The sequence below is a fragment of the Neophocaena asiaeorientalis genome, unplaced genomic scaffold (assembly GCF_003031525.2).
Source record: "Neophocaena asiaeorientalis asiaeorientalis breed wild unplaced genomic scaffold, Neophocaena_asiaeorientalis_V1.1 scaffold684, whole genome shotgun sequence".
NCBI lineage: Eukaryota > Metazoa > Chordata > Mammalia > Artiodactyla > Phocoenidae > Neophocaena > Neophocaena asiaeorientalis.
Window position 1 is genome coordinate 5921239 of NW_020174048.1, and position 27607 is coordinate 5948845.

The window sequence follows — 27607 nt, forward strand, 5'->3', positions numbered from 1 at the left end:
TCAACCACTGCGCCACCAGGGAAGCCCATTCCATGGCAATATATCTTAAAGTATGTAAAACATGATGGAACTTTGTTACTTAGCATGGAAAGGATGCAAAATATGGTTTTGTGTGCACTCTTTTAGCGATATTCTTAGTAATTCTTGCCTTAAGGTAGAACATATACTTACAAGTACTGTAGTATTCAGTTTGTTTTAGATCATATTGCGTTTGAACAATATGCCATTTGTCTTAAGACACACATTTTCATGTGATGTGTGTGCTATTGTTTGCTAAATTTTATCTTTTTTACTCTTACTTTGCATTATATATTTGACTCATAAGAATTAGATGAGTGGCACAAACATGAATCAGTGACACATAAAAGTAATGATGAAAACTGGAACGTAAGTACAACTTTGTAAAACATCATGAACATAAAAATGAGAAAATTTAAGGCAAAATGAAATATGAATCTGTATTTGCATTAAGTGATATATAAATATAATAGTTTCTAATAAACAGCAAAACAAGAAAATTGTGTACAGAGTACCATGAACATGAGAAAAATCGATTTTTTTGAATTCCTGATCCATTTGCACCCAGTTCCTAGTGAGAGTCAATTATTAAACTTTATAAGATTGCATACAGATGTCATTCATATATTGACCTCATTTTTAAAATGTCCTGTCCTTTGTGCTAAGCCAATTGTTTTCATATTTTTTCATCACAAGTTCAGCACCTAATTTATAGAACCAAGTTGGTTATTGTGTTTTCCTAAGTATAGGAGGAAGAGAACAGAATCATCCAGGCATCAATCAAATGAACACTTTTCCTCTCAAGAAGAAGCACGAGGCGCTGTAATACCTGGAAGATCGTAAAGCCAGCCACTAAGTCAACAAATATTATGCTCAGGGAGAAGTCAGGAAAAGCTGTTGACAAAAATTACGCGACTAAATTACACTGTTGGAAGTGACAACGCATCAGTGCCATACAACCAAGGGCAGTTACTCTCCAGATGAGTGGAAACAGTATTTTATCCCAGAGGTGAACAAAATCGACTTGCACCATAATGGGTAGATTATAAATCAGCACTTAGTTTATGTGGCTGACATATCTGAGGGAGAATATTTTAACAATTTTTCTATGTATCACTGAAAATACACTTAGTAGGAAAGTATATTTTGGTTAAATATAATTGATTATTTATGAGTTGTGATACAGCTATAAAGGAGGCTAAGTTATATGCTGATGGAGCACCTCCTACATGCAAGGACGATATTTAAAGTATTTAATAAAATATTTAACAACTGGTATGATATAGGCAGCACCCTAACACAACAAAAGGAAACCATAAGCTGTCTACATGGAGGTACCAGTGCATAGTAGCTAAAGTTCAGCCTCACCAACGTATGCAGTAAGGAAAGACACTACTATAAAATAGATAAAGTGAGGTATTTTTGGGGGGTTGGGGGTCAACACTCTGCCTCCTGATCTTTAAACCAAACCTGATTAAGAAGGGTTTCAGTTGTCTGTTCTATAAACTTGAGTTCCCATAGCAGCCAGTGCACTTAAAGATGTCAAGTGTCCAGCGGCTGATACTCACCTGCTGCCCCCACCCCAAACTAAAGGGAGTTGTGCATTATCAGATAAATAAGCTAGACTTCGAATGGAGTAAAGAATAGGCAAATGGAACTTTTTACTAAGAAATTAGTGAAATGTAGTAAATCAAGTCTTCATGGGAAAAAAGGGTAAGACAAAATCAAGATGCAATGTTTACAGGACTGAATAAGAGATTTCAGTCATAACGACATTTCTGCACACTGAAGTCATCCTAAGATGGACATCTAGAAACACATTCCAGATGTTAATGTGTTCTGACGACTGCCCTGGCGAGCAGTGCATCTTTGTATTCTATTCTACTAATGAAGGAACACAGGAAGGTTGGAGGTGACTCAGTCAGTGGTCACAGAGTGAATTTATAACTGCCGAAGTCTGATTTTGAGGATCAAATTTTCTATTGTGATCCAATAATATTCCCTCTCACATATTTTAAAGTGCCAGTTATCATAATTAAATTAATCTCTGAACATAAAAATTTGCTCTTTTATAAATATAAATGTGCGTCAAGGTGGTAGGCGACTTGGGGTATTCACATATGCTCATCATCCGTGAATTTGATTTTTTGTGTTAAAAAAACAGAGCTTATCACAATTCACAGACTCCAATTAAAGAAAATTCTAAATTAGTGGTCTTTGGGGGATGTAAGGTTAATTAAACCTTAATTCACTCAGCACCCTGAATTTAGAATTTAGAAACCTATCCGTGGAGAGATCAGAGCGTCAAGAGAGCATCATCAATGGCTAAAAGTTTAGAGGAAGGGCTTCCCTGGTGGCGCAGTGGTTGAGAGTCCGCCTGCCAATGTGGGGGACACGGGTTCGTGCCCCGGTCCGGGAAGATCCCACATGCCGCAGAGCGGCTGAGCCCGTGAGCCATGGCCGCTGAGCCTGCGCGTCTGGAGCTTGTGCTTCACAGCAGGAGAGGCCACAACAGTGAGAGGCTCGTGTACCGCAAAAAAAAATAAAATAAAAGTTTAGAGGGAGTCCACACACAGGGGGGAGACCCTGCCTTGGAGAGAGTGTAGGATTTGTAGAATGGAGCAAAAATTAGGTGAAAGTTATAAATGGAGGACACTGTGTCTGCTGGAATATGGGAAGATGGAAGTGGGAAGCTTGGTGCTAATATCACCATGGTGGCCAAGGAGATCCACTGGACAAAGGTTGTCCATTCAGTTAAGCTGCTCTCTGTCTTTTGAGACAAGATCTAGTTCATACATGGTGAGATGGACTTAGTATGTTCTTACATTTTGCTGTCAGACAGGTGATCAACAGCCCTCTATCTCCTATGTAACCTTGGCAACGGGAGACGTGTTCTGCCAGCATCACCACATTTTATACAGGCAGAAACCAAGTCCTAGAGATGTAGAGAAATTTGCCCCCAAACACAAAGCAAGTTAGAAAATAAGAGTCTCCTGGTTACTCTTCACTTTTTCATAAAACAAGATTTATGGTATTTTTCCATAAAGTAAATAGACCCCAGATGATTTAAATTCTTGAGTTCCATTTTGAATGAAAATGTAAATGTTTATGATATATCCTTTTGAAGAGTATTGGGATAAGGCAAGATAAAGGAAAATATAAGGAAAAGAAGATGATTCAGGACACCTGCAATGAATTTCAAGAAACTGCAATTGACCTGGATTTGTAATACAAATAGAGCTACTGCAGACTTTTAAGGAGGACAAGGTTTTGGAAGAAAATGGCTAAAGAAACCTAAATTCATATTTACTTCTCAACCCATCAGTGGAAATTGCTACCAAATTGGCATTCCCTGATTTATTTTTACCCAAACAAATAGTTAAGAAAGTGGGGACCAGTCTTTTTTGCAGAAAACAGAGTTTGTGCAGAGCAAAGGACATGCTGGCTACAATGAAAACAAGTATAAAATATTGGGGAGAAAGGAGCCCAGAAGGAAGTAAATACCACAAGAAAGACATTACTGGGAGAGATATATACCTCTTTAGTATAAACCAAAGAGAGTGGAATTGCAGGAAATAGAAAGGCTAAGGGGTAGAAGTTTTGCCCAGAAGAAAGAAAAGTGAGTGGAAAATAAAGTTCAGGCAAAAGGAGAATCATGGTATAAGAACTGTTCATCTGGACAGAAAAGTCCTTTACAATAGTAATAGAGACATAGGACCTGTAGGGGTCTGAGAACCTCCTGTCGCAGAACTGAAAATATGAGAGAAAAAAGAGAGCAAGTAGTTCCACATTCTTCTCTAGGAGATTCCAACATGAACTCATGCCATCAGACTGTTCACTATTTCTTATCTTGTTATAATTATCTATGGTCCTCCGGTCCACTTTCCCTCATACCTTCAAAATTTGTTACCCGATGACGATCTCATTCCACATTATCATTCCTGCCATAATTCTGCATGATTCAAAAATTCACAGAATATTATGGACATTTAGGTTACTTCCATGTCCTGGCCATTGTAAATAGTGCTGCAATGAACACTGGGGTGCATGTGTCTTTCTGAATTATGGTTTTCTCAGGGTATATGCTCAGGAGTGGGATTGTTGGGTCGTTTGGTAGTTCTATTTTTAGTTTTTTAAGGAACCTCCATACTGTTCTCCATAGTGGCTGCATCAATTTACATTCCCACCAATAGTGCAAGAGGGTTCCCTTTTCTCCACACCCTCTCCAGCATTTATTGTTTCTAGATTTTTTGATGATGGCCATTCTGACTGGTGTGAGATGATACCTCATTGTAGTTTTGATTTGCATTTCTCTAATGATTAGTGACGTTGAGCCTCTTTTCATGTGCCTTTGGCCATCTGTATGTCTTCTTTGGAGAAAAGTCTATTTAGGTCTTCCAACCCATTTTTTGATTGGGTTGTTTCTTTTTTTGATATTGAGCTACATGAGCTGTTTGTATATTTTGGAGATTAATCCCTTGTCAGTTGCTTCATTTACAAAACTATGAGGTACCTAGAACAGTCAAATTCATAGAGTCAGAATGTACATTGGTAGATGCCAGGGGTGGGGAAGGGGAATGGGGAGTTAGTGTTGAACGGGGACAGAGTTTCAGTTTAGGAAGGTGGAAAATTTGGGAGATGGATGACGGTGAGAATTGCACAGCAATGTGAATGTGCTTAGTGTCACTGAACTGTACAGTTAAATATGGTTAAAATAGTATGTTTTATATTATGTGAATTTTACCACAATAAAAAAATTTTTTTTTAAATCACAGAGACAACACTTCTAATATCTTTCCCTTAGTATCTTAATGATCTTCCCAGTTTCATAGGCCCTTCGATTTTGCTTTGGTCCAGGAAACCACCATGTCTTGCCTATGTTATTAGCATTCCGTTTTTTTCCCCTAGTTTCACTCAAAGTTCCCAATAGTCAATTTTCATCAGAAAGAGTTATTCTTTCAAAATGGAAAGGCTATCACTCTTCCGCTCATAGGATTCTAATAGCCTCACTGCTCACTCAGCATAAAAGCAAAAGTTGTGCCATTGTTCCTTCTGAACCCATGCCCTGCCACTCTCTCCCTTGAGCATAATTTTCCATCCACTGTCTCTTCACGCTGTTCCCCAAACACCACAAGTCTCTCGGGGCATGTGTAGTGGCCGCTGCTCTACACGAAACAGTCTTTCCAAAGATGGCTCCTCCCTCACTGCTTTGTGTTCACTCATTTTCCATCTTTTCACCTTAATAACACATCACAGGCACCAGCATTTACTACCGATCTCCCCTCTTTTATTTTTTTACAGCACTTATATAATCTGGCTTACTATCATTTGACTCATTTGTTTATTATTTGTCACCACCAGGAGAATTTAAATCATAGGAAGACAGAGATACATTTATTTTATGACCGTATAGCTAATGTCAAACATACCTGGCATGTAGAACTTAAGTATTTTCTAAAAAAGTATATCATTCTTACTATTGAATTAATTTATCGATAATGCATGATTAACACTTTTTAAAAAAACAAAGCAAAAAGAAACAAAAGCACGTATATGTTTTAGCCAAACCAAATACAAATATTAATTGTTCCACTGAAGGACTCTGAAAATTTATATTCTCTGCTTCCTTACCTGGAAAGTGGTCTAATTATATCTTTTTTATAGAATTATTACAATAAATTAAATAATGCATGAAAACAATCACACATCTAAACCTTGTGATTTAGAAATTATTTGTGATTTATCACTTAATAGGTGGATAGTACTCAGGAAAGAGGAATTATGATTGATGTTCAAATATGGAAAGGCTAATATTACACTACATAAATATTTAAATTAATCCCATGCTCTTAGAAAAAGAGAGGGAAGTAGAATGGAGTAAGGTTGAAGGCAAATGAAAGAACAAGGGAGAAAGAAAAAGAAATAACAATTTCAACACTTTGGCTGATTGAGTAAAACATTTCCCTCTATGTGGTTATGCCCATGGGTCACCTTGAGATGGGAGGTATGACTGGGCATGTCCTCCATCACCCCAAGCTACCTCGGCCTCTCTTCAGTGACCAGCTGACAGAGCCACTGGGCTTCTGCTTTTAAAGACAGGGATTTTGTTCTCTAAGTCTGTGAGACTGTTTCTGTTTTGTAAGTAATTTCATTTGTATCGTTTTTTTAAGATTCCATATATAAGCAATATCATACAATATTTCTCTTCCTCTGTCTGACTTACCTCACTCAGTATGACAATCTTTAGGTCCATCCATGTTGCTGTAAATGGCATTATTTCATTCTTTTTCATGGCTGAGTAATATTCCATTGTGTGTATGTACCACATCTTCTTTATCCACTCTTCTGTCAATGGGCATTTAGGTTGCTTCCATTTCTTGGCTATTATAAACAGTGCTGCAATGAACACTTGGGTGCATGTAGCCATTCAGACCTTGTTTTTCTCTGGTTATATGCCCAGGGGTGGGCACTGCATAACTGAATCACTTTGTTGTACACCTAAAACTAACACAACATTGTTAATCAACTATACTCCAATATAAAATAAAAAGTTAAAAAAAAAAAAGATAGGTATTTGGGGGTCATGTGGACCATAAAAGCAAGTCACTACTAAATCAGATGTTTATTCAAAGAAACACTGATCTGCCCATCCTTGGAGGAAAAAATCAATGACACAAATTGTTTTAAGGGGTTGTATGTAGAGTTTGAACATTTTCCCTTCTTTGAGGGATTATCAAGACTAATACTAAATATGTTTATTGTGTAAATTATAAACACAATATGTGTTTATATGGCTCTACTGTAGGAAAATCACCTCAACAGACCATAGTGAAAAGAGGATCTCATGTGCTGAATGAAGAGAAATTAAGAAATTATATTGACACCACTTCCCCAAGAGCTTTATGTTGTCCCCATGTTCCCATGTTTCAGTGTCTCTATGAGTCAAATTTAGAGTTAGGGAGCCTGCATATGATATTATGTAAAACCAATATGAATCCAATATCTAGTGGGTAATTTTATTCTGTTCTTGGTGAAAATAAATACGAAGGAGTAACACTTCTCAATTTTGAATGTCCTGAGATCTCCTTGAAGGCAGTGAATTATTTAGACATGAAACATAAGAACAGATTTACTCTCTCTTGCCTCTTCTGACAGAGAGGTCAGGTGTATGGCGGGAAAGGAGAAGGAGAGATGCCTTGGGCTCCCACCCCCACCCAGTGCCCTCTGCTCCTGTCTCTCTGAGACCTCTAGTGCTTCTAAAACAGGTAGAGCCAAGGGCAACAGAAGAAGCGATCTTCACCTTTGAGCAGCGTCTGAGCCGGCTTGGTCACAACCCAGGCCACTGTAGAGTAGGTGTCACAAGGGGAGATGTGGTTATCTAGGCACCACTTCTGAGAATGTGTCTTTCCTAACTTCAAACAGAGATTGTCATGTTGCAGGTAGCTCCATGTGTCTGATTCCTCACACCTGCTTATTGCTTGACCTACCGCATGTATTTGAAATCAAATACAATCGACACAAGACAAGAAATGCCACAAAAAAGGTCAAACTACTAGGGAAAGTGGTTTTAGATATTACAAAATTATTATACTTTAAAAATCAGGCATTGGGGCAAGCACTGTTTTCATAAAATAATTTTTCCTACATAATGTTCATGATTGTGTGATAGGACAACAGCTTTAAAATGTCATGTTTTCTTTGGGTTGGGTCTAGCTATAGAATTACCTGAATCTTCTTCAGAGAACTGGGAGATATGCTAAGACCATACCCATGTTACAGATGGAAATCCCTCACTAAGAAGCCCTGACATAACCTCATGGCTATTACCAAAATAGCTTAATAATACCAGCCTCTCTGTCTCTCACAAAAAAAAAGTTGTTCTTCCAGCAGTGTTACAATCAAAGAGAAAGAAAAATATTTTTTAAATACTAAAACATGTTTTATTGAACTACAGTCATATTATCTTTTAGATTAGATGTACAAAAATGATATGGAATTTACAGTTTTTCATTTATCCCTTGATTCAATAAAGTATTCATATTAGAAATCTCCATAATGATAAAAAAAAAGGTCATTTTTACTAATTGAGGTAAGATACTATAATAGCAAAAACACTTTTTCTCTGCCTACAGAATAATGAAATTGTTCTTGAAAAGGTGAACTTTACATCTGATTTCCTATTTCAATGGAGTCTCAGTATGAAATTGGCCTCAGGATTCAGACCATAGGACAATGCTATAATTATGTCTTTCTGGCGATTTCAATAATAGGATTCTTTGAATTGACTTTGACGTGGATCAGCCTTATACTAAATGCAGACCCAGAAGAACTTTGCTCTGTTGAAACGTGCACCCACTTTTATTTCATCCATGTTGGAAGTCTTGTTTTTTCCTTCTTCTTCTTAAGAATGCGTGTTAAATAAATAAGAGAGAATGAAGGGAAGAAAGGGTACAATTGGGAGCTTTGAGGAGAAACTCTCAAATCGTGACCATCTTTTCTGGCTAGTCAAAAGACTTCCAAGTATGGAGAAGACAGATTTCATCACTGCTCAAGTTGTTGACAAGCTCCAAATTAAAACTACCCATTTTTTTTTTAAAAAAAAGTGAACATCAAAGTGACTTGAATTTGTTCCTTTGTTACTTATGCTTCATAACTTCACAGATCATGCTATTTCATAACACAGGTAAGAGCAGATTTAGAAACGACCAGATTGCAAATCGCCATCAGTCAGTAGATGGGTGTTGCCTCTTGTCTGCTTATCATTGATTTGCAATATGAATGAAAAGGATAAAAGAATTTTGATAAAAATATTTTACGGCATGAAAGTCCTGCCATCAAAAAGTTTTCAACAGTGCACAAATTCTAGACTATTTTCCCATGGAAACTAACAAAACACATAAAATGAAACAACGATAATAAAATTACCAGTAAACTCGTTATTTATTTTCTCTTTATTTTGCTCTCTATAACCTAAACACTAGACATGTTTCAGAAGATTAAGATAAATTTGTATCATGATGTTAATGTGCTTTATTACACAATATCCGATTATTAAATTAGAACAATTCTTTCTTTCTTTTTTATTTTTTTACCAAGAGCCATTCAACCCAATGCACATTTAATTCTCCAATTAGTAGCAACTTCTTTAAGCTTGGCGAGCTATATAGCCGTTAATAATGCATTTCCGCTTGTTAACATAAGTTTCAGAGCCCCCTAGGTATTTATAAGAAAATTCATTTATCTTGGCCCCAGCAGTGCCTTTCAAAAGCAAGTAGAACATTTTGCATCACTGAAATTCTCAAAGATCACATAGTAACCCATGTGAGATCACAACTAAAAACAAACCAATGTGTAACTTACATTTCAAAGACATTTTCCCTTGTATTCTTAGCATGGATAATGAATCCAGTCTTCTGTGAACAGTATGAGATGATTTATTCCCACAGTGCCATGTTTTTATAGTGTTCAATTCAGCAATACAATATTTTCTCCAAGAAGTTTAATACGATTAGGTAGCCCTAAGTATCAGCTTAATTTTTAAACCAGTAAAATACATTTGATCCACTAATATTTATTAGCTACTTAATTCAATTAATTGGTTAATCATTAAACGAACCACAAGATCTGGAGTTTAAAAACAGCTGTAAGAAAATAGGTTTTTTTCCACAGGTGGTGAATTGTGTACACCTTCCAAATTCAGGTAGCTTCCAGCATCACTGCTCCACTATCAACACCATCATCATCATCAATTAATCATAAACTGGATTTTGCTCAAATTCATCCGCCAATGGTTTTAAAGTCTGTGTTTTATTTTATTACGCTTCCTTTTCCTGAAAGAAATAAAAGTTTTATATTTAGGATTTGAATATGAAGCATCAGTTCTCTAAAGCACTTCACAGAAATATTTTCCTTAGATTGAATCCTTATGTTGGTTTTCCTCCTTTCCCTTTTCAAAATAAGTATTAGATTTAAAACAGTCATTCCATTCTAGAATAGAATAGAATAGAATCCTAGAATACAATAGAATTCTAGAATAGAATAGAATAGACTTCTATTTCTACCAAACTAAATATGGTAGTTTCCTGTCAATATACAATAGTGACAATTATTAATATGTTGCTATATAATTATCCACATTGTATTAGCATGTTTTACTATCTTTATCATTTCACTTTTTAATCCCCTTTTTAGTTGAAGTGTTTAATTTTTTAAATACTAATTTTTGATAGTTTTCATTGTTTATTTCTTTCATATGGAAAATGGTTATGTCACCATTCATTTAGAAAGTATGCTCCCCCCTTAAGAACAATGCCCATATTTCAAACCCAAATTCTCAAAATAATACATATTATTTATCCTTTCTGCTTAAAAGTAGCTAAATCTAAACAAGGTTTCTCCATCCAGGCGTCTAGGTACACACAATAAACCAGGAACAATAGATACCTGGATAGATAGATCAATAGATAGATTTCCAAGGTTTACTTTAAGCATGGTCTCTATTCCCAGAGCTCTATGTACTTAACCTGCTGTGAAAATATGTTCGCCCCACCTTAATCTCCATTTAGCACCTCACACAATGTGACAGCTTCAGAGGGTGATGTTGGGATGGTGAGGTCCAAGGGGAATATCACATTCAGGCAGATCTCACAGCTCACTTGCCTTTGTCATTTTAAATTACAGTGTCAAACACTTCCTGCTGTATAACACTCAAATTTGTGTCAGAAACAGTAAAAGGTGAAACCTTTCCTTGCACTAAAGTTCATTTTGTTTTAAGTCAGAAAGAATTTTAGAGAGAACGATTACCACCTTTATTTCTGCCAGTGCAAGGGGCATTAAGCAAAAATGACAAGCCCAGCAAGGTGTCCACATATCTCATTATGCTTCTCGACATCAGGCAGCTTTAGTTTCTGAAGCTTAGTCACAGTTCAGCCCAGTCATCTCGTGATGCTCTTTGCTAACCTGAAGATCCACGGTGGGAAAACCATCAGTGGGTAAGAAGATCACACTTATGAGAAATGAGGCTTACTGGCCTTGTTAACCCAAATCTTTTGCTGAATGCACACTCTTTATTTGTTGGTGGATCTTTAAGCTTTCTTTTGTCTTAACTGAGCGACTTGCCTGTACATTGTCCCTTCCAGCTGCTTCAGCCTTGGAATCTCAGGCAGTCCTCCTTGGCCACAGTCATGTTCAGCTTTGCCAGATGCCCTCTGATCTACAACCTTCCAAATCCTACCTGAAGCCCCACTCCTCCCTCATTTGTTCTTCACAGCATATGTCAATCCCTATTCTTACTTCCAGATAATTCACACCTGGATCACTGTAGAAACTTCCCACTAACTATATCTTCAAATATGATCAGATAACTGAGAATTGCTTCCAAATAATTAGGGGTGGAAAGTGGGTAGAGCTGAAACAATATTGGCCATAATTCCATAATTATTGAAATTGGCTGGAAGCAACATGGGATTTGTTATACTGTTTTTTCTTTCTTTTGAATCTACATGTTTAAAAATAGTTTAAAAATATTGTCAGCCTTGATATTAAGTTTAGTTACAATGTATATGTAAACATTCATAAAGAACATTAAAGTCTAATTACTGCATCAGCTAAAGGCCTTTAGAAGCAGCAAAATATGGCAAAATAAAGAATTTTATGAGCCAGGCTGGTTGAGTTAAAAATCTCAGCTTTACAACTTACCAAATGTTGGGCTTTGTACAAGTTATTTTGTTTCTCATTATCTCACTTTTTTTCCTATGGAAAAATTGAAGTGAATAATGGCATTTACCTTAAAGAGGATTAGAAGATTTAACGTGTGAAACAAGTGTAGACATGTCCTGTTACACAGCAAATTCTCTATTCAGGCTCTCCATCACTACAGAAGGTAACTCCCTAGTATGGATCTGATCGTGGCATCTTACTGAAAGACAATACCTGGGGTTTTTTTGTTTGTTTCCTATTTATTCTTTGTTATTTAGGAATGAGACAACTGATAATTTCTTTATTTGTAGAAAAAGTAAAAGTGTTTGAATTACTTCAGAACTGAACTGAGTAGCATTTTAGAATATTTTGGTAGCATTCCCAAGACTGAGTCCACTAAGAGCTGTTTTGACTCCATTTGAGCTTTTACTCTAGCTTCAGGTTTCACTCTCCAGCCAGGAATGAGAGTTTTCTCACCTGCCGTCCCAAACATGTCTGTAAGCCTCAGACACCTCTTCCACCCTCCTGCCCTCTTTATTTCATAGAAAAACCTGATGGGGCGCATGGCTGCTGGGCTCAGGGTCTCCTAGAAACGTGACAAGGTCCAAACTGAGGTACTGGTTCCCTGGAAACATTTTTCAGTCTCAGAGTGGCTTACTGGTGCTGTGCTTTGTGTAGAAATGAGAAGAATGATTCCTCCCAAAATTTTATGAATCCCAATGTCACCTGAATTTTTGGTTTATTTTTATTTATTTATTTTGAGGAAGAAGAGGAGGGAGAAAATATTCTTTGTTACCCCAATTTAATACACACATGAACCCGATCCTTTAAATAGCTCTGTTTGTCTCAAAGTTCCACTAATAATCTCAAGTGAACAGTGTCTTCAGACAGTGGGGCTGATCATGTCTCTACGAGGGCTCAGAATAAATCTGAGATGGGTTTAGTTGATATGCCATCCAGTTCTGTTTTTGCATAGTTTCATTTTCTCTCATCTTGAGAGCTCATCACAAAACTTTTGGTGGATACTCAAACTGTCTAATGCATATTTGTGTTTCATGTACATGGCTGCCTCATGAAGCCATTATGTGTACACACACACACACACACACACACACACACACACGTATAATCTGCAGAAAGATTTCCAGTAAAACGCCTAAGGGTAGGCACAGCTTAAGATCTCGGATAATTTAATGACAATGGCAGTGAGCTAGGGACAGCATGTACCTGTTGGAATTTACAGTTCCAAGTCTCCATTGTTCAGCTGTGGGCATTCTCAACACTTTCACTTCATTCAGAAATATAGAATTTCCTTTCTCTCATTCTTAGAAACTCAAGGGTTTCTTTTAGTCTAGATATCTTCAAAAGCAACAAAGTTTTCAACACTTTACTCCTTTCTTTTTTTCTATTAATTTTAAGAATACCTATTATGTCTCTTTACTAGTTAGAGCTAATAAAGTAATCTTTTAAATTCAGTAGATGTCATTTTTCAATAAATGTGATCTTAATGAATAATCCATAGAACAGAAGAATGTCAAGAACGATGAGTAGAAGAAAATTATGGGTAAAAGAGTGGGAAGAGGAGAAAGAACTATCCCTCCTTTATGTTGTTTTTTTAATACAAATATTATCAAATTTTATAGGTGTGTTCCTCTTCTCAAAATGTTGGAGAGAGTGAGGACTGAAGAGTGATTGCTGGAGAAAGCAGGTAGGACCTTCTGATACATCTGTAGTGCATTATACCCAAAGGAAGGACACACAATTGCATATTGCCAAAATGTTTCAGCAGCTGTGTCAAAATGTTTCACAGCCAGTAGAATAAAATAGGACAACCATTAATTTCGTTTGGTTGCTTTTAAAAAATTTCAAAGTCCAGCTATTGCTTCATGATGGAGAAGTGAGGAATTAATGCCAATGGTGTTTTTGTTCAACTATTTTCCATAAAAGATGATGTGAAAGAGATCTGTGCTTTGTACTTCCCTGCGTAGCTCTGCCAAAATGGGGCAGCTGTGCCATAGCTAAACTGCCAAACCAGTGTTTTAATAGGTATTATTACTACATGGTACATGTGACAGAGCACAGTGGGAAGACCATTTGTTTGGAATCAGAACAACCAACTGTGTGATCTTGAGCAGGTCACAGAACTTATCTCAGCTTCCATAGTTGTGATCGTTGAATAAGCAAATATAAATGGAAAATCTGTGATATGATCAAGAGACAGGATAGTGTGGAGGAAATAGTATCACATGATACTGTGGAGGACATAGTATCACATTCTGAGTCAGATCAACTCAGATCAGTCCCCATTCTCTACCTCTCATCTATCTCCATCACTGACTGTCTCACCTAATTTTATGAGAATGATAAAGTACCGAAGCGTTCTGAGCAATACTTTTCTTATCTTTAAGGTGAGAATAATAATCTCCACTGCGCTGTGTTGCAAAAATGAAATAAAGGGACACGGAAAAGCACCTAGAAATGTGATAGGCATATAGCATACTTTCTGTGTGAATGTTTTTCTCACCTTAAAGGGAGAGATGTTAAACTTCCTGTGTAACAGTCTACTATTACTGCCGTAAGAAATCACCACACATGTAGTGACTAACAACAAATCGAACGTATTGTCTTACGGTTTTGGAAGTCACAATTCTGAAATAGCTATTACTGGGCTAAAATCATAGTGTTAGCAAGACTGTATTCTTTCTGGAGGCTCTGGGAGGAGAGTCCATTTCTTTGCATTTTCCATCTTCAAGGGTTTCTCATATTTCTTTTCTTATGGCCCCATTTCTCCATTTTAAAAGACAACAATATTTGGCCCAGGACTTCTTGCACTGCCATCTCTTTGACTTTCCTTCTTCTGCCTCTGTTTTCCAATTAAAAGGGCCTCCATGATTACATTGGTCCCACTGGGATAATAATCTCTCCATCTCAAGGACAAGTGATTGGCAACATTAATTCCATCCGTAACCTTAATTCTCCTTTACCATGGACCCCAATGAATTCACGTATTTGGTGATTAGCAAGTACTTGTATATCTTTGGGGGCCATTATTCTGACTGCTACTTACTGGAAAGGACCAGAAGACTTCACAGGAGAAATAACTTTTGAGTTTCCCTAGGTAGGATCCTTTTTACAAGGTAGAGGAGGAAGGAAAGGACAGGCCAGCTAGTAGAAACAGTATGACGAGATCATGGGGACATAAAGGGTACCATAACACACTCTGGGGATGATTGAGGTCTGATACGACAGACCAGAGCACATAATACCTGGATCCACTGAAAAGAATATTGTTGACAGATGGACATTTAGGACATGATAAAAGATTTTCATGTAGGGCAATAGATAATAAGGTATGAGTTAGAGAAAACAAATATGAGTCTTGGCAACAATGTTAGAAATGAATTAGAGTTGGAAGCACTTGGCAGAGTTTTACACATCTGGAGTCTATTACAATAGCCCAAGAAAAAAACAGAAGTGAAGTTGAGGAATTGGAAATGTATATGTATTGCAGAGATGGAATCGATATAATCCATACATTTTATTGGAAGCAAGAAATTGAGGAGAAGATGGAATCCAAGACAAAAATGATATTTTTTGGTTATATAACCGCAGAAAATGTATGATGTAATTAGAGATAGAGGAGGTGGAACATATTTGGAAAGTGTGAGTAAAGAAAACTTCGAAAAAAACCAGAATGTGAATGGAATTTGAAAAAATCCAGATCCAGGTGGATATGATAATACCATAACTATAGTAAACAGGTGTAATTTTGAAAGTTTCTTTTTAATCATTTCATTTGGTATACCCTGTTATATTCTTTCACTCAACGCCATCCTTGATGATTCCACCAGAAGGATCTGACCTCCATATCTGACTAGTTATTCCTCTGCTTAAATGCTTTTAATGGCTTTTCATAATTCATATGATTAAGTCCAAGCTTTTTGACCTGACATAAATGCCCCTTCTTCATGTTCTTTCAGAATCATGGAATTCCCTCCAATGAAACCAGTTGAGTCTTATATAAAGAAGTGAGTGGCGTTAGAAGCATGGCCTTGCAGGCTTGATGTCCAAATTTCTGGCTTTCTCTGTGATTCTGGGATTTATAGATAAAATGAAAAACTCTTTGTCAGCTAAACAATTATATCACTGGGCTTCTTACAGCAACACTTCTATGTGACTGATTTTCAAGTCCCCTCATCCTTCTAAATGAACATGACTAAATGAATCTAAAACAAATCATCAGATTTACTTCCACAATGTGATGGTGTGAGATAAGTGGATAACAATATGTTTCCATGCCGTCCATGATCAGATTTAGTATATTTATGCTGAAAAGTTGTCCTTTAAGCTGAATAGCAGCAACCCTGAAAAACCAAGTGATTCTCATCTTCTCAATGCATTTGTGCATATATTGGTCAGGTTACTTTGGTTTGGTTTTAAAGAAAAGATGTGGCATTCGAACGGCCTAAAAAAGAAAATTTCTAGAAACTGTTTTTCTCCTTTTTATTTTTTTCTGAAACATCGCTTATGGCCTGAAGACCTTGTAATGCATTTCCCACTTACAATAAAAAAGAGAGAGAGAGAGAGAGAAGGAAATTGAAGAGCTTCACCCTGATAAGATCACATCACCAGACAGGGCAGAAGAATGATTGTATCTGATATGTAATCTTATCCTTTTTGACAGTTATACGCAGTTTTGAAATGGAAGTACATAGAGACATTGAGCCAGTCTGATCAAAGATTTCAAAAATATTACTTGGTAGGCTATTTAAACCCCTTTCTTTCCTGATGTTACTTTAGAAACCTAGTTTAGTTTTAGACTTAAATGTATTTGGAAGACTAAAACAGTACAGGTCAAAAGCACTGGAAATGGTTTGTTAACCATCTAACTTATGTTAATGCAAGCATTTAGGGAAAAGCTAATTGCTATGCATTTTAAAATGCATAAGTGCATTATTAATTGATACAATAATTCTTCAGCATATTTTTCCTGGTTTGTACCTCGGTTTGTATTTAGCATATTCATTGAATTGATCATTTAAGAAGAATACACAGTGATGCACGGTTATAATGAAATCACAATTCCTGGTTATCAGGAGAATATGTTTGCATCTTGTATTTAATTGTTTTAAATGATTGTATGTACAATAAACTTGTAAAACATACAAAACTCATTATCTCAAAAATAACTGAGAGAATATAGAAACGAAATATCTTTTCTTTATTATCCTCCCTAAGTTCAACCCCTCAAATACTGAAATAGTACTAACTTTGAAACTCCAGCATCTGATAGATTGTAAGAGTATAAATAGCTTGCTCGTTATTTTCTTTGCACCACATGAATTTATCTGGAGCCGATATTCACTTAAAACTCAGTGGAATCTTTGAAAAACATGAGTATAGATTTGCAATATCCATTAATTAAAGAAAGGAATGCAGATGTATTGGCCAGAACAACTCTATTGAGAAGTGTCAGTGTTTGATCAAAGATTTACTTAGTAGGAGGCAGCAGCAGAATGAACTAACTTTCAATGTTGAAATTTAAAGAATAAATGCAGAACTCTTGTATTAGTTTCTGGGGGCTGCTGTAACAAAGTGCCACAGACCGCATGGCTTAAACAACAGAAATTTATTGTCTCAGATCTCTAAGCCACAAATTCAAGTTCAAGGTGTTGGCAGAGTTGGGTCCTTCTGAGACTGTGAGAGAGAATCTGGTCCAGGCCCTATCTCTGAGTTCCTGGTGGGTGCTGGCCATCTCTGGAGTTTCTTGGCTTGAAGATGCATCAGTCAAATCTTTGCCTCTGTCTCCACATAGCATTCTCTCTGTGTGGCTGTCTGTCTTTGTGTCCAAATTTCCTATAATTTGGATTCAGAAATGCAAACCTCCAGTTATGAAATGAATAAGCCACAGGGATATAATATACAGCATAAGGAATATAGCCAATAATACTGTGCTCACTTTGCACGGAGACAGATGGTTACTAGACTTATCATGGTGATTATTTCATATTGTATTCAAATGTCAAATAACCCTGTAGTACACCGACACTAACATAATATTGTAGGTCAGCTATATTTCAAGAAAACATTTCCCCTTTTTATAAAGACAGTAGGCCCACCTTAATAACCCCATTTTAACTGATGATCAGCAAAGACCCCATTTCCAAATAAGCTCACATTCTGAGGTACTGGGCTTAGGATTGCAGCATCTTTTAAGGGGACACAATACAACTCACAACAACTATCCTACATTTTTTAGATAATTATATGAAGACAAATTCATATCTATAAAAACATTAGTATTCTTGTGGTATAAAGTAAGGATTTCTCTTCATGACCTTAGATAAATCTCATGTTGTTCCTGTCTTAGAAACTCTGTATATACACTCACGCCAAACTCTAATTCTACTGTGGATATTAAAGTAACTAATTTAGCTTCTAGAAGATCATAATCTCTGGGGGAATTTCTTTTTTTTTAATAATAGTATTGCAGAGTTATTTTATTTTTTATTTTTTAAATTTTTATTTTATATTGGAGTAGAGTTGATTAACAATGTTGTGTTAGTTTCAGGTGTACAGCCAAGTGATTCAGTTATACATATTCAAGTATCTATTCTTTTTCAAATTCTTTTCCCCCTTAGGTTATTACAGAATATTGAGCAGCATTCCCAACATGGATAGACCTGGAGATTATCAGACTAAGTGAAGTAAGTCAGACAGAGAAAGACAGATATCATAGGATATTATGTAGAATCTTAAGAAAATGATACAAATGAACTTATTTACAAAAGAGAAATAGACTCACAGACATAGAAAACCAACATATGGTTACCAAAGGGGAAATGGGGGAGAGGGATAAATTAGGAGTTTGGTATTAACATATACACACTAGTATATATACACAGATAAAAAACAAGGATCTACTCTATAGCACAGGGAACCATACTCAATATTTTATAATAACCTATATGGGAAAAGAATCTGAAAAAACAAATATATATGTATGCATAACTGAATCACTTTACTGTACAACGGAAACTAACACAACATTGTAAATCAAGTATACTTCAATTTTAAAAAAGAATATATACATTACAAAATATCAAAACCAAGAATGAGAAGGTATTTATTGTTGTTTGGGGATATTGTTATGAATGGATGGGGGTGATGTTCAATATTATACTAGTAGAACCAGGAAAACTCAGTAGGTTGTTTACAAACAACCTTGGCTCCTTGAGAGATCCCTGAGGGAAATACAATTGGTTTGAGAAGGTAAATCAAGGTAAGACAACATTACTATCAGATGAGATTCTACCCAAACCCCAAGAATACTATAGAATGAAAGAATACTTTAGAACACTATAGAAGGCAATGTCCATGGGCTGAAAGAAGTGAGGAATTCTTGTTTTTTATAACTAAAACAAAACAAGACCAAAAGAAACCAAACAATAAGCAAACAAAGAAACACAGGAACCTCTCGTTGTTTCCTCCAGGCATTTATTAAGGGCCCTGGTTTTAAAATTGGAGCTCTTAAGAGGGTTGATATATGAAAGTGTCTCTTCATATCACTTAACAGAGAGGATATTTACAGAGCTGAGTCCTGACAGAACGTTGCTTTCTGAGATCTGAATGAAAGGTCCAAATTGGCATAACTTGGAAAGGGGGGACATAATGAAAATATCAAAACATAACTCCGCATGGCAATCTGACATGTTCATTCCATAGAGAGAAGCAGGAATTTAAGAAAACGTTTTGCTCCTTTAAACAGGTGTAAATTATATTTCCTTGAAGACTTTAGACTTGTCCCGGCAAAGAGCTTTGTGTTTGTGGGCGCACTCGCGCTCTTCAATAACCGTATTGAACAAGAAAGGGTGTCAGTGGTTCACCCTGGAGAATAAGAAAGGAAGCTTCCTCTGGAAAAAGCTGAGATTTGGAGCAGCAACTCCACAACCTGATGCAAGCTCCTCCCCCACCCTATGAAAAAATAAATAAAAACAAAACACTTGCTGTTTGTCCATCAGTCAATCAGTGACTGTCCTACTGAAGGCTGAAGTTCCTCCACCGACTCACCAGGCACCGTGCAAGGAGGGCACAGACTTGAGAAATGGAGAAGCCCAAGATGGAGCTGGGGGCAGATGAAGTCCTTTGAACAGAGGGTGTGTCTTCCCATTTTGATGGGTGGGATTTCTTACGAGATTGTTAGAGGATAGTATGGCGTTTGCACTGAGTAGTGACCTAAGTACGGAGAGTTGGTCTTGGCAGACTGGTGTAATATACTCCACCCTATTTTTTTTTTTTAAAGAATCATCTTTTATTTTTTAAATTTATTTATTTTTGGCTGCTTTGGGTCTTTGTTGCTGCACGTGGACTTTCTCTAGTTGCGGCGAGCGGGGGCTACTCTTTGTTGCGGTGCGCGGGCTTCTCACTGCAGTGGCTTCTCTTGTTGTGGAGCACGGGCTCTAGGGTGTGCAGGCTTCAGTAGTTGTGGCACATGGGCTCAGTAGTTGTGGCTCGCGAGCTCTAGAGAGCAGGCTCAGTAGTTGTGGCTCACGGGCTTAGTTGCTCCGCGGCATGTGGGATCTTCCCAGACCAGGGCTCAAACCCGTGTCCCCTGCATTGTCAGGCGGATTCTTAACCACTGCGCCACCAGGGAAGTACCTCCACCCTATTTTAAAGGAATTTTAAGATGATTTCTCCCTTGGATTCTAGAGACATCACATTTAAAATCTAGTTTTTGTAGAATGATTCTCCTCTCAGAGATTAATATGCTTCATCAATTTTTCTTCAAAAGTTACCAGACATAAAATCATCATGGAAACCCTGAACATAGCTCAATAGCTCCAACCACCTCACCATCCATACTTCTGGGCACTTTGGAGGCACCTAGTAAGTTGCCTTTAGAGGGAAAGTCATTGTTGAGTTACTCCCTCTGAAATGTAGGCTCCATTTATAAGGGCAGCCTCCTCCAGGGTGGTGAGCAAGCCAGAGCGATTTTTAGTGAAAGAGCTTAATAGGCACTTAGGGTTTTGAGAATTCAAAAATGGAATTTCCTAAACTTCTGATGTGACCCACTGAGGAGAAAAAAGGGGTCGTACTTCTAAGTCTATCAGGCACTCAGTCCACATCATTGGCTTGGTCCCCTTGGAGATGTGGGGTGACCACTGGACCAGGGAACCAATGGACCAGAGATTCAATTTTCAAATCCCCAGAAAGTCTGTTCTAAGGAAGGCTTAAATCTGGAGGAATTAGGATGGAACCCATCCAGGAATCATGGCTGAAAGGGCAGAGGTAAGAGAACCACAATGGTGGTAAGGCTGATTCCAATCCAGCTGCATGTCCACTTGGGAGTAGAAACTTGAGTAACCATTCCTCCATGCTCACATTTTTGAATCCATAGCACACAGAGTTCTCAGAAGGTTAGATGAAGGAGAGGGAACACTTCAGGATGAACATCCTCGATTTCTTTGCTAATAAGGCAAACATCGTCTCAGTGAACTAATAGGATAAATAAATAGTAAATACTTAGACAAATAGTAAACAGCCTTATATGAATTAATATTTTACGTGAACTCAGAAGATATACCTGCATAAACCTACATAGAACCTCATACTCATTAAGATTTAATTAGGAATGATCCACAAAACAAATTCAGATCAGGAACATAAAAACAAATTTTGGAAGAAGTGAATGGGAAGAGTGAAATATTTTCAATATAGCAGGGCACCATTCCCCCTCCCACCTCCCATTGCCCATCCTCTTTTTAAAGTACAGCCTTAAAGTACAGGGTTTCCACTTATGCCATTGCCAGGACATTCTCAAGGCACATCTAGTTATAAAGAAGTTAAGAAATACAAATGCAATTCCAGGTTGCTGTGTGTTCAAGTTATTATATAGAGATCTCTCAGAGAGATCTCTCACAATGCAGAAAGGGAGGAAGCCAGCGATCTGTCCCTGGTCCATAAACCAAGACATGCATGTAAATGCATCACCCAAAGAGAACCTCGAATGTGGTTGCCAAATGTTCTAACAATGTTATAACTCTCACTAATGGTGATGGTTTCCAGGAATAACTGGGCTGCGCTGTGGTCTCTATCTTCAGAAGCTGCAATTTGTGTTATTTTGTTAGTTATCATCGATGTTAAACGTAAGCTGTGTTCAGTTTAACACAAAATAGTCAAAAAAATTTTGTTCTGTGAGGGGAATTGAATATATTGTGAAAGGCAGACTACTGAACATACTGTGAAGGGAAAGATATTCCCTTTAGCAGGAGTTTTTGATACTGGGAGCTTCAACAAACATCCTTAAGAGGACTGTAATGGACAGCTTTCCAAGTGAAAACGGATACTGTTAAGAACGAGATTGCAAAGTGCAAAGCGTACATTGCAAAGACAGAGGGAAGAGATGGACAAGCCTACTTCATTTGCCATATTAAAGCATTAGAGACAAGAGTTATCACTGGTAAATCTCTAGGGAGTAATTTGATCAACGCTCAGCTGTGACATTTTCTATCTGAAATAGATGGTATGTTTGCTTTATGATTTCTTATAGTCTGTTATTGATGAAGCCTCACACACGGGATATTCATGATATGATGAGACCTACTTGAAGTTGTTTCCTCAGCATCAAATATAATGCATATTTCATTATAAATGCATTCTTATCCACTAAAATGCCATTTTAAATGACATATCAGCAAATGTTTTCAGGATAATTTTATTACAGTAGGAGGTGATTTATAGCAGTAAATGGTATAGGCTTAAATAGGTAGCACTGAAAAAATGGGACTCATGAGGAATGCATCAAAATTTCTATACATTATTATTACTCAGGAAAAACACATTATTCAATTAGTAGCTTTCATATAATTTCAACAACATTAGTCAAATTTGCTTTTTAATAAGTCTAGGAATATAAAACAAGATCTACTGTACAAAAATCTCTGGGTAAAATATTCTCTCTATTTTTAGGAGTTTCGTTTCTCCCAGATATTTAAATAATTTTCACTTTACAATGCTATTTTGAGCAACCAAAAAAAAGAAAAATAACTTTTTAGAACTTTTCATTTTTTTCCACATATTCTGGGACTTTAATTTATGATACAATTGAAAATGCTTCAAACTAATGAAAGCTAGCTAAGCCATTTGTCTGTGGAACCAAAGAGCAGATAAACCATTTTGTTTGTTTGTTTTGTATACACAATTTGTTATTTAAGGGATATACGGACATAATCAAAATCTACACCAGAATGTCAAACATTGTACAAGCTTGTTTTCTAAGTAAATTTTCTTTTTTTAAAAATTGAAGTATGGTTGACTTTTTATATTAGTTTCAGATGTACAAAATAGTGATTCAATATTTTTATAGATTATGTACCATACAAAGTTATAAAATGTTGAGTAGATTCTCCGTGCTGTACCTCCCATTCCTATGACTTATTTATTTTATATCTGGTAGTTTATACCTCTTAATCCCCTTCACCTATTTTGCTCCTTCCCCCACCCCCTCTGGTAACCACTAGTTCTCTGTATATGTGAGTCTGTTTCTGTTTTGTTATATTTATTCATTTGTTTTGTTTTTAGATTCCACATATAAGTGAAAACATGCAAGATTTGTATTTCTGACTTATTTCACCAAGTGTAATACCCTCCAGGTTTATCCATGTTGTCAAATATGATAAGATTTCATTCTTTTTTATGGATGAGTAATATTCCATTGTACATGTATACCACATCTTATTTACCCATTCGTCTGTAGATGGGCACTTTGGTTGCTTCCATTGCTTGGCAATTGTAAATAATGCCGGTATGAACATTGGGGTGCATAGACCTTTTCAAATTAGTGTTTTTGTTTTCTTTGGATAAATACCCAGGAATGGCATTGCTGGATTGTATGGTCATTCTATTCTTTTTTTTGAGAAACTTCCATACTGTTTTCCACAGTGGCTGCACCAATTTACATTCCCACCCACAGTGTAGGAGGGCTCCCTTTTCTGCACATCCTCCCTGACACTTGTTATTTCTTGTCATTTGACTACAGTCATGCTGACAGGTGTGACGTACTATCTTACTAAGGTTTTTGGTTTGCATTTTGGTGATCAATAGTGATGTTGAGCATCTTTCCATGGGCCTATTGGCCATCTGTATGTCTTTGGAAAAATGTCTATTCAGGTCCAATGCCCATATTTTTATTTTTTATTTTTTGCGGTACGCGGGCCTCTCACTGTTGTGGCCTCTCCCGTTGCGGAGCACAGGCCCCGGACGCACAGGCTCAGCGGCCATGGCTCATGGGCCCAGCCGCTCCGCGGCATGTGGGATCTTCCCGGACCGGGGCACGAACCCGTGTCCCCTGCATCGGCAGGCGGACTCTCAACCACTGCGCCACCAGGGAAGCCCCTGTTTACTTTTTTTTGACATTGAGTTTTATGAGCTCTTTATATATATATTTGGTATTAGCCTCTTATCAGACAGATCATTTGCAAATATCTTCACCCATTCAGTAGGTTCTCTTTTCATTTTGTTGATGGTTTCCTTCTCTAACCAAAAGCTTTTTGGTTTGATTAGGTCCAATTCATTGATTTCTGCTTTTGTTTCCCTTGCCTGAAGAGGCAGATCCAAAAAAATATTGCTAAGCCTCATATCACATAGTAACCTGCCTAGGCTTTCTTCTCAGAGCTTTATGGTTTCAGGAAATGGTCTTGAATATTCTCTCTGGTAAATCTAATTTCTCCAATCAGTGTATGTGTTTAAATTAAACTTTTATTTACTTTACACCTAAATGTGTATCCCAAGCTTTGTGATATTACTCCATAGAAATTTGATTATGCTGGAAATGAATACACAGAAAATGAAAATCAATAAACAAATTAACAATAAAATCTGCTAGATATTAGTAGAAATTAATCTACATTGTGAGAAATCCTAAAGAATAAAATGTGAAATAATGTAAATTATCAATAGTGTTGTAATTATTAATAATCAACAAAAAGGAAAGGAAATGCAGTTGATATAGTGGAAAATCTTTTTTTCTAGTCTATGCTAGAAAAATAGCATTTATACTGGATGCTTGTCCCCTTCATATTAATTTAGGGAAAGGCTCAGAGTTCATTGAAATCTCATATACCACTGATGGTAAAAGTGCCACTAAGTGGTGTTGTTTGTTTGTTTTGTTTATTCTTTTCGTACAAGAATAATAGTTTTACTTTATTCAAGGACCATTCAGATTTTAAAAAGACAGTGTTGGGCTTCCCTGGTTGTGCAGTGGTTAAGAATCCACCTGCCAATGCAGGGGACACGGGTTTGAGCCCTGGTCTGGGAACATCCCACATGCCGCGGAGCAGCTAAGCCCATGAGCCACAACTACTGAGCCCACGTGCCACAGCTACTGAAATCCATGCGCCTAGAGCCCGTGCTCTGCAACAAGAGAAGCCACCGCAGTGAGAAGCCCACTCACCGCAACAAAGAGGAGCCCTCGCTCGCCACAGCTAGGGAAAGCCCACGTGCAGCAGTGAAGACCTAGTGTAGCCAAAAATAAATAAATAAAATAAAAATAAAATAAATTTATTAAAAAAAAGGATAGGGCTGATGCTGACACATCTACTAAATTGTAAATATTATTTGGAAAAGTGACAGAGTTTGTGTCAGCAAATGGTTTTCAATGTAGATCAAACTGATCAAAATTCTACACTGATTAAAGATACCTAATGGAAATAGAAAAATAATATTCTTGTTTTCAATGTTCTGAAGGACTGACAAGGCCTGCCTATTGTGAAGACAAACATATGGGGGCTCATGCCTAAGCTATTTTTAGTTATATGTGATTTAGGAATCAGTGAAAAAGATAAATTATCTTTTGGACCCTAACCTGTTTCTAAATGAAATGGGTGTGGGTGTATTGACCAGCTTTTCATTATGTACTATATACATTCCAGATTTCATTTTGATTACCTTTGGGAAGTAATAAGCACATTTCCTGTGGACAAATTGTATCATTCAAGCAAGAAGCCATTATGCCCTAGTTCCCATTTCAAATATAGTCACTGATCCTGAACTGAAATAACAAGTCTCAAGATCAATAATGGACAAAGGAAACCACATTTTTTAATTAGAACCAGCAATTTCTAACAGTAAGATTTCATGGCCTCTATTGATTGGGAAGTACAAATTTTAATGGCTATTTAAATAGATGTATCTGTATGTATATGTAGTTTTACTGATAAACAATCATTTCTCCCCCTACCCATAACTGCTTCTGGCTGCCCTCTGAGCTAAACTGTTTCTAATTTATTTTATTTTATTTTTTGGAAGTGCCGCATGGCATGTGGGATAGTTCCCCAGCCAGAGAGGGAGCCCTCGCTCCCTGCAGTAGAAGCACAGAGTCTTAACCACTGGACGCCACGGAAGTCCCTGAGTTAAACTGTTGGAGCATACGTGAACTGAAAGAAGTATTGTTCTGTCTGGAAAAATAATATGTTAAAGAGCTTTTAATGGGAGAGTATGCCAGGGTAACTTAGTTGCATTTAACAATATTCTGCATAATTTTTTACTTAATATGTTAGTATTTCAGCAAACTTACAAATAATCGTACTATCACCGTAAGAAGGACACATGCTCTATGCTCACAGATGAATTAAGGGATATTTTCAGAACTGAATTTCTACAAACACAAATACTGTATGTAATGAGGTACTCTGGAAGCAAGTTTGAATGTCAAACGAGCAGAAAACAGACTTAACAATCTCCTCTTTAAAACTCCAGGTTCACTTTGCCGTTACTACTACCGCTAACTAACTTTTGTTTTACATTTTTTGCATTTTATTTTTTTATTATTATTTTTTTTTTTGCGGTACGCGGGCTTCTCACTGTTGTGGCCTCTCCCGTTGCGGAGCACAGGCTCCGGACGCGCAGGCTCAGCGGCCATGGCTCACGGGCCCAGCCGCTCCGCGGCATGTGGGATCTTCCCAGACCGGGGCACGAACCTGTGTCCCCTGCATCGGCAGGCGGACCCTCAACCGCTGCGCCACCAGGGAAGCCCTACATTTTGCATTTGAAAAGTGCTTTAAAGTATAATTCTCAAAGTATTACTATCAGAGGCATTTCATTATAATGACAATAAACAAGCAAATAAAAAAGCAGTAACAGCAACAACTGAGGCTGAGAGAAATAAAGTACGCACAGGCTTAAAATCTTTGGGAAACTAAAGTACCGTTGGTTTTACAGCTAATATGTGGAAATGTTGGCTTAAAATATCTCCTCACTACAATTGCTGTGCTCTCTCCACTGTCTGCTCACTCCTCAAGGAATGACATAACTGTTATTGACCTACAGTAATAAAGAAGATCTCAGAAAATGGGATATCTGGCTTCCCTAGATTTGAAGTTATTTGGGGATACAGTTCCTCCCCAAGATAATTTGGTCACCCCAAATGTAAAGAATGAGGAAAGCAAAATCTCCCTTCATCATTGCCATTGTTTTTGTTTTAACCTGACATTTTCTTTTCTGTCCTGCACATAGATTCCTTCTTCCTGTGTACTCAGGTACCTCTCACTTTTTGCCCCTTTCTTGGATAAACAAATAGATGGCTATAGGAAACTATTCTTAACATCAAGATATATATGAAATCATAAGTCATTTGTATCAGAATCACCTTTATATATGACAGTTTCTATATTTTAAATGATTTAATCATTTAAATGAAATTGTTGGACATTTTTTCATGTGTCAGGTACCACACTGGTTATTCAAAATAAGTTTAATGGGACAAGATAAATGACCACAATGTACCATTATAACTGTAGATTTTGGTGCTTATGTTAAAACATGAAATAAGCCCAGTCCTTGCCCGCAAAGAGCCCCTAGTTTATAATAGATGATATTCTCCTCCTCAGCAGAGAAG